The 9,138-nt window shown below is 40.5% G+C and overlaps 2 long non-coding RNA genes across 2 annotated transcripts; one reads left to right on the forward strand and one right to left on the reverse strand.

Moving 5' to 3' along the window:
* The first annotated feature begins 847 nt into the window (after positions 1-847).
* Positions 848-4,018, forward strand: LOC125524054 (uncharacterized). Its single transcript, XR_007290526.2, has 5 exons — positions 848-1,106; positions 1,217-1,307; positions 1,415-1,492; positions 1,743-1,857; positions 2,561-4,018. It is a non-coding gene; the product is annotated as an uncharacterized LOC125524054 (long non-coding RNA).
* A 2,001-nt stretch (positions 4,019-6,019) lies between these two features.
* Positions 6,020-8,779, reverse strand: LOC125525356 (uncharacterized). The gene is made up of 5 exons (XR_007291265.2): positions 8,475-8,779; positions 8,338-8,364; positions 8,181-8,256; positions 6,839-8,065; positions 6,020-6,352 (listed from the first exon to the last, which is right to left on the reverse strand). It is a non-coding gene; the product is annotated as an uncharacterized LOC125525356 (long non-coding RNA).
* Positions 8,780-9,138: the final 359 nt, after the last annotated feature.

Raw genomic sequence — 9,138 nt, forward strand, 5'->3', positions numbered from 1 at the left:
CCCCCGGCTCTCTGTGCAAATGATCGTAAAAGGCAGTGCGAAAAATAGTAATGCAACTATTTTCTATTACTGAAGCATGCGCGTCATGTCCGTCCTGCAACACTTCCTGGTAACGAGAGTAACCATACTAGCCAACATGGTAACAGTCTTATTATCGGATTGCATGCACCGCACACTACAACTCACTAATTTTTTTTTTGTGGGAAGCATCGTAATAGATCCTCGCAAAAAAACAGTAAGCATCGTAATGGATATTTAGATATATGGTAAGGGGATTAAACCAATTAATGGGAGCCGTGTACCACTCATTTGATCGCCATCCCTTTTTTTATTATAAAATAATAATCATTATAATGGGTAAACACGCAAGTCGTAACGACACCCATACCCATTCTAAATATACTAAACCTGACGAGGTTTGATTTACCACGTTTTTCTGCCTTTTTCTTGACAGTAAAAAATGGACCAGTGGATGACTGCCACGTGCTTTTGTGAGGGACCTGGCTATGTACACGGTTTGGTGCGCCTAGTGATTTTCTGCCGGATACTATAGAAAATTGTGGTCCAATTTGTTCATTGGCTGCATGTTATGGCTGTTTGCCAGTTCGCCATTGATTGCATGCGCTTTGCATGGGAATTTGATCCACAATTCGCGCCCTCCCAGTTAAGTCGACTGCCGCCCGCACCTTCTGGGATCTCCTCTTTGTCGGGTGCCGCTTTCTTTCAGATTTCTGGGCGCTTCTACATCATTCCCGATGGTTGTTTTTGATTTGTCTTCCTCTTCTCTCCTCTTCCTATAAATACCGTCTTCTTTGCCCGTTCGTTCCTCATTCCATCACCATCCATTTCCTCTCTGTTCTTCCTTCTTGCGCCGGCCATGGTTGCTTCTGCTTCTGTTCGTTCTGGACTCCGCCGTCGGGGTCATCCTCCTGGGATTCGGGCCTCCATTATTGCCCGTGTTCGCCGTACTCGCATGCATGTTCCTTCTATCGATTCTTCGTCGGTGACACCAGCAGCTGCTATGCGTCGCCAGTTTGCTGGAGTTGATTCAGGGAGGCGTTCCCGCTCCGCGGCGGCTTGCCGGCCGCTCCGTTCTCGCCGGCCTGGTTGGTTTGTCTGTTTTATGCTGCGTTTGTACCTCCGTTTGGATCGTACTTCTTCCTTTTGTTTGAAATGCGGAGATCTTACTTGCTTGCTCTATTTTGTTGGTGCCCAGCATTCTGACTCGGAGCAGTTTCTTGATGGAGATTTTCATAGCCGCGGTCGGGAGATTTTGTTAGGGAAGCGGTTTGTTGACTGTACTGTTGGTAAGTGTGTCTGCTTCTTTGGCATACGCAACTGATCCTTATTGGTGCGGTCTGTTTGTTCTTCCTGTTATGGATATTGTGGTCAGCTTTTTTCTTGTTTCTTGCAGATTCTACCATCAGTGGTGCTTCCTCTTTCGTCTGTCATGGCCTTCCGTCTGCTATTCGGTCTGCTGGTGTGCGAACTGGTATTTTTTTGCTTTTTTTTTTCTTTGATTCCTATATGCTTTGTTGCTCAGCTTCCTCCCTCCTCTGCTATTCATCTTGCCTATTCTAGGATGTGCACGGTTTATTTGGTCTCTGTTGCTTTTCTGCTGGTTCGCTCCTGTTTTCTTCCGTCTGGTCTGTCTGATATGTCTAACTGTTTACGGGCGAAGCTGTTCCGCTATGTAAGTTTTTGTCGGTTTGTGATGTGGTCTGTCCATTACTTCTTTGCAGACTCCTTGGTGGTGCAGATGATTGACAGATCAACTGAGTCCCACCATTAGTGTCGGTTCTTCTTTTGCGGTTGATGGCCTTCCGCCTGCTGCTCGGCTCGCTAGTGTGCGAACGGGTCAGTTCTTGCTTCTTTTTTTTTTTGCTTATTTTCTGTCTCCTATGCTTTCTAGCTTGGCTACTCTAAGATGTCTGCCGTCTATTTGGTTCCTGCTGCTGCTGTGCCGGTTGGTTGACAGGTTTCTGTACTTGTGAGCTGCTTGGGTGGGTATTTGCGCATCTACTCGAATGAAAGCACACCGCGGCATGCAGTGCTTGCCTGCACTCAAATGAAAATACACCGACGCATGCAGTGCACGTATGCACTCGAACGGAAGTACGCCGACCATGCGTGCAATCCACTGAAAATACGCCGGCGCATGCAGTGCACGCGTGCAATCCACTGAAAATACGATAATACACCGCACATGCAGTGCACGCATGCAATCGAATGAAAATACACCGCGGCATGCAGTGCACACATGCAATCAAATGAAAATATACCGAGCCATGCAGTGCACACATGCATTCCAGTAATGCACTGATGCTAGCCCTTTACGGGGTTATTATGGAGTTGATCAAGTTGCAGATTATGGTTGGCGATTTAAAAAAAAATGGGCCACACATATCCTTAATTGGTTTTCATTTTTTTTCTTGTGAGCTGTGTGGGTGGGTATTTGCATCTGGTCCAGCTGATGTGCTCATTTGTTTTTAGATTTAGCTGTTCAGGCATATGAGCTTCGGTCGGTTTCTAATGTGGTGTGTCCAATACTTGTTTGCAGATTCCTCGGTCGTGCAGATGACTGACAGATCGATTGGTCGTTCTTCCGATCTCCTGCTGGTCTCCATCTTGATCGTTATTTACTTGGTGCTCTGTCTGTGGTCAACCATCCAAGAGTGGTGCCCCTTCGTGCGGCTGGTGCCGTCGGACGGTGACTCACTCACCTGTACATGCTCTATATATTACCAGTTGTACACTCACGGGCAAGATCACCTGAGTACACCACAATGGACGAAGCCTACCGTCCCCAATGAGCATCCTCCATAGGAAAGCAAGTTAAGAAGAAGGGTAATCATCCGGCTCTAAATTTTATGCATGGGAGCGGAAGCAGCTCGGTAAACTCTTGGCTTCACCTAACTCTTTTTGTCTTAGTTTATCCCTTGCAAGCAAGCAATTTACTACTTCCTCCGTCTCAAAATTCTTGTCTTAAATTTGTCTAAATACGGATGTATCAAGTCACATTTTAGTATTATATACATCCGTATCTAGAAAAATGTAAGACAAGAATTTTGGGACGGAGGGAGTATATTACAAATCCTTCTATGCAGGAGGAGAATCTTATAGTATACATTTCAAGACGACCAATGCTTGAAACAGTGACTGAAACAGTTGGTCTAGAAGGACAAGGCTACACATGTTGGTATGCTCATGAAGGTATGATACAAGCGTCCGTACTAATTGCTCTGCCACGTCAGAAAGATAGTTTCAGAGAATCCTCCATTACATATGAAGGAGAAACAACTAATTAAGAAGATGAAGCAATGGAAAAGGCAGCTCAGGTGGCCTTAGAATGCATCTGCGCAGATTATAATATTTCTATCAATGACCATAATTACTACGCCCTTGAAGTAACAAAAGAAAGGTTGTTTATAGCAAGACAGAAAGCTCAGACAAAACAATGGCAATTCAATATGGCCCGCCAGCAAGCAACTACACAGCAAAACGAGTTTGCAAGACAGACAATGATTCCGGCAAAGATATGCAGCAGCTTCTTTGATGTATTACCACTTCGCATGTATCCCAACGCCCAGATAGCGATGATCCCATTATCACATACACGGGCGCGCATCCTCCCGTCGGACGTGTGCAGGAATTAACAAAATCACTCTACCACTTTCTCACAGGCATCAATCCTGCAAGAGGATATACTAGGATGATCTAATCCACTAGCAACTACTTCTAGCTCATTTATGTAGTGTGTTCATATTTTTATATACAGTTCTCTGTTTTCAGTGAACTGTATGTAGTTTGAATAACTGGTTTGCTTCTGAAGTATGCTACTTTAAATTTGTACCTTTGTATCACTACATTTCCAACATTTCAATAGCTTCGTATGTCCGGTTTCTTCAATGTCTTTATACATTATTTTGAGATTAAATGAACATGCACTGATGCAGTCTTGAATCAATACAGTGCACATTTGCGAGTGATCATCAAGCGCGGGGTGCCGTCGCGCGGGTTAGGCTAATTACTATCTATTACCCTCGGATCCTTCTAGTTGGTATACGTAGAGATAGTAACAATACTCACACCCATTACTATCAATTGACTTAAAATTACCATTGAATTAGAGGACGCCATGCACGGGTGGGTGGCCTCCTGTAGGTTGTATTTTGTACTAACATTACAATACACAAAACTTTTTACTGTAAAAAATTAGCCTGTGTGTTGGAGTCGTAACCCACTTTGCTCTATTACTATTGAGGGCTGCCAGATTACGTTTGATTGCTAATGAACGTGGTCTGCCTATGCGATGGGTCAGCGCGCATGATAAATTAATGTGCACTCAGGCACAATTTTTATATATATATATATATATATATATATATATATATATATATGAATTGACTATTCGTCACCCTAGGTAGTATGCACTGTAATTTTACGTTCCGTAAATTTGATCTTATTTTACATGTAAAAGTAGATCGTAAGAAAATATAGTCACTGTAAAAAATATTTTATGTTACATAAAATTACAAACGTAAAAACACAGTATAAAATATACATAAAATGTATTTTTTTTCTGATCTTATGACCTATATTTTTATTTTCTTATGCCAAATTTTACGTAGTGGCTCAAGATGAATGTAAGTATTTTTATTTTAAACATAATTTATTTATGAAATGGTCGTATAATTACCTCGGGTGAAGAATAACTTATTCTGCACCTGAGGTAATTTTACGATCATTTCATAAATAAATTACGTTTGAAATTCAAATAGTTACATTCATATTGATTTACTGCATAAATTTTGGCATAAAAATATAGGTCAAAAATTATATTTTATGTACATTTTATACTATATTATTACATTTTCAATTTTACGTATCATAAAAAAATTACGACGATTATAGCTTTTTTCTTACGTTCTCTTTTTATGTCTAAAATAAGAGAAAACTTATGAAAAGTAAAATTACAGTGCATAGATGTTAAAATAGAGGTGTGTGTGTGTGTGTGTGTGTGTGTGTGTATATATATATATATATATATATATATAGGACTCATGTTTTATACTTCCAGGAGTATGTACTCCCACCCCAGATGGATAAGGTAAACCAACGTAAAACAAAAAGGCAGAAAAAAAATCGGTATAAGGTGGGTCCTTGGACCTAGAAGGGAGGAACGACCATGTTGATCAGCTAGAAAATAGGTATCGGTTTAAGAGCTATTTCGGTTGCCGGAGTATATCGCGTTTCTTAAGGATGTATGACGTTTTAAATAAAGTGCTTACGTTTGGAAGGAGAATTAGCACTGGTGCCGATAAAATGGATCCCATGCGTAGCAACTTGGAAGATACAATGGTTCTGTACGTCTCCATTTATGTAGTATGTTCAGTTTTGTAGTCTCGTTTTGAAGGGGTATGTACCTCAATTATTACAAAAGTTGTATACTTCATTTGTGTTGGTATAGTACATACTGTTTCTTTCAAGTATGTATAAAAAATATTATTAGAAGGAGGTGGTATGTACTGATTTTTTGTGAGGAATATACATTGTTTTTGCAAGGAGTATATATACTACTTTATTTAAGGGGCATATACTGTTTTATGGAATATATATACTGCAGCTTTTACGGGTATATTTTTTAACATCTTTTACGGGTATATGATACTATAAAAATAGTATGCATCATACACTCCTTATTTAAGGTGGTATATACTTCTATTCGCAAAAAAGGTGGTATATACTTCAATGGATGATTTTTCCCGCAAAAGGGGTGATATTTAAGTATATACCCCTTGTTTAAAAAGCACTATATAAATTCATTGAATTTACAACAATATACCTCACTGGATTTAAAACATTATATACTTCATGGGATTACAAACAGTATATACTTCAGCATGGCCTCTTTTCTTCAAAGAATTATATCCTTATTATTATTCAAAAATATAATATGCTACTCTCTCCGATGGGAGTACCTTTTCATATACACTAGTACTTATCAACCGAAGAATTATATACTGCTTGTCACCAAAAAAATACATACGAATATTGCCAAAGAAGTGTATACTGCTTCTTCATATGGAAGTATTGGTCTATCTGGCCAGCATGCTTAATATGCATTGCTAGATGAGTACATAAATTCGCATCTTAATAGAAACATGTATACCGATCAAGCAAAAAGGACTATGCAACTACTTTTAGATCTTCAAAAAGGTTATGCTACAAAGAAAAGGATTATGTCTGCCAGAAAACTGCAGATAACACAACTATGCTTCTCGAGATCGCATGGAGGCTCTCCTCAGTCACACAAATTTACATGCATTGCATCCTTGGATATTCTGGAAAACTGTTAGCAACATAAGTTAGACTTTCTTGAAAAATACTGTATAAGTATACAATATATCCAAGTCACAAATATAAAAAGAACTGCACTAGGTGCACCCATGCATCCACAAAGAAACAGAGTAAAAAGAACTTCTCAATTTGTTTACATCAGGAAGGACAATAGATGACCTGATCTATTAGCACTTGTGTACATCTTGAAGAACAAAAGTTTATTTACGCAGCTGGGGTGAGAGAAAGTGATTCTCCAATCAATTGGCCAGCAGCCACGGCAATTAAACAATGGTGGATGCATATACTCATTTAGTTTACTAGAACTGCACTCACCGGATAATGGATTGGATCATACTTCTCGTTAAACATGAGATGTATATACCAATAATTTAGGATCCTAATTCGATGACCACTCCATTATCATAAGAAAAAAAAAGCAGAAAAAATTGTGCACGCGCCAACATACCAGATCTGTGGTAGTTTCAGACCTGTTTACCTGAAAGGATTCAGAAGAGTAGAGCCGGCAGAATCAATCCGGCTCAATGGGATTAAACTGCTTCCATGAGGACCAATCGATCGGGTACTTAGCATTTGCTTCGTGGGCCAGCTGCTTACGGTTGGAAACTTGGACGAGACTCCACCATCGATTGGGAAGAATTGGGCGCCACTGTTCTCTCGCATGACGCTCATCCACTAGCGACGCGGCAGGCCATGCCAGCCACCTGGAAGCCGAAAGAAGAGATACATGAGCGAACCATTGATTTGATTTTGAGTATGGTCGTCGCGCGACGGAAACGAAGCCGGCCACTGTCGTCGTCGCCGTTGGCCGGTGAGAAGAAGAGCCACTGTCCAGCGAGATCTTGTCTTCGCGGCCAATATCTTTGCGCCAGCTGCAAGCCGCCGCCGCCGGCATCGCCGCCATTGTTGCCCCCGCCGCTAATGAGACGGTAGGGCAGATCGATAGGCGCTCAAATGGATAAGGCGGGTCAAGCGACAAAAATAAACACCACATTAAAATCGGAGCAATGACCTGTTTTGTTGGGGGGTTTTTTCACGTAAAAATATGAAAGGCTACGGGGGATAGAATCCCATAGCACGGGCAAACAAAAAAAACAAGCTAGACGTGTGTAGGAGTACATACTTCTAGGAGTACTAACCATTTTCCTATATATATATGTGCCCAACGCACATGCAAGACATATACTGCATTTTTTTATAAACAGGTCTATACAGCCTTTTAAGTAGTTTTTTGAAGGAGTATATACTCACAACATTCAAGGAGTATGTACTGCCATTTTTTGAAGGAGTATACACTGCCATTTTTTTGAAGGAGTATATACCAGCAAAATACTCAGAAGAGTATATACTGCCATTTGTTTAAGAAGTATATACTGCATTTTTGAAAGAGTGTGCTGCAGTTTCTTTCTGAAGAAGTGTTCACCAAAACAGTATATATACTACATCAGAAGGAGTACATATATGCATTCATCCATTCACAGAACAATTAGTATATTCATCTGAAATAAAAGGTAAGTTTATAAAAAAAATCAGTTCATATGCATCAGAAGGAGTACATATACATCATCAATTTTTTCGCAGAGAACATATACGTCATCATCAATAAGAAACATGAGATCACTCGTCGTGCATGCATCAAACTTCACCATGGCCGCTCCACCGCACATGGCCGCCGGCGGCGGCAATGTACCCAAAGACGTACACACTGCATTTACAAATTAGATCGGATGGCATTAATTCATTGAAATGCACCTAAAAACAATCGGATGGCATCCCTAATTGTTTACCAGAATTTGTAATTAAATTAAATTCATACAAACCGTGAACAGAAGAAAAATCCCCAAATCTAAATTTTGGACTATTTGCATGTGGCATATGGGCATAGAAGGCATCCTCCTGTTCAATTGACCCTATAAAAATTAGACGAGAAATAGTTGCCAACTGTACGAGGAGATACAACCATGTCGTGCCACTTACCAGATCTGTGGTGGTTCTTGGCATAACCTGAACGAAGGAATAAGAAGAAGATCAGTCGGAGTTAATGAAGCTCCACCAGAATTGTTGCCGTGAGGAATTATGTATGTATATGGTAGTGAGACAAATCGAACAGGTACCTGGCATATGATTGGTGGGCTTCAAAAGCAGCTAATTGCAGTTGGAGAACTTGGAGCAGGATTCACATCAACGGGAAAAAGAACAAGGCGTCGCTGGAGTGCACCTCCGATCTTATTTCACCCATGGCCACCATGCCGAAAAGCAACCTGGTTCACGTCATCACAATTGGCGATGAGAAGATGGACCTTCCGATCGAACTGTTCTTAGCCGCCGCTGTAGCCGTCCATCCATGTGAGCCGCCGCGGCAGCTGGATGCCAATGAAACAGGAGGAGAGATGGATAAGCGGTCAAATGGATAAGGTGGTCCGACGGCAACTATAAAAAGAAGCCAGAAAAATCGGAGTAATGACCACGGTTTCGGTTGAGATTTTGCATCTATTATTTTCCTCTAAACAAAGCGAATGAATGATATATATATATATATATATATATATATATATATATATATATATATATATATATAGAACGATAATTTGGGACACCTAGGTATCTGGGCACCTTGTCTACAAACCGTCGGATTATGCTGAGATATGTGCACTTGTACTAGTACTAGAGTGTTTCATTAGAAAATAGTTATTGCTAATTATTGATTGGTATGGACATTTAAATGCCCACATTAGAATGAAAAGCGAGAATGAACAATTAATGGTCACATGCATGGTA

Source organism: Triticum urartu, chromosome 7A, assembly GCF_056163025.1.
Source record: "Triticum urartu cultivar PI428250 chromosome 7A, HENAU_Tu73, whole genome shotgun sequence".
NCBI classification, from domain to species: domain Eukaryota; kingdom Viridiplantae; phylum Streptophyta; class Magnoliopsida; order Poales; family Poaceae; genus Triticum; species Triticum urartu.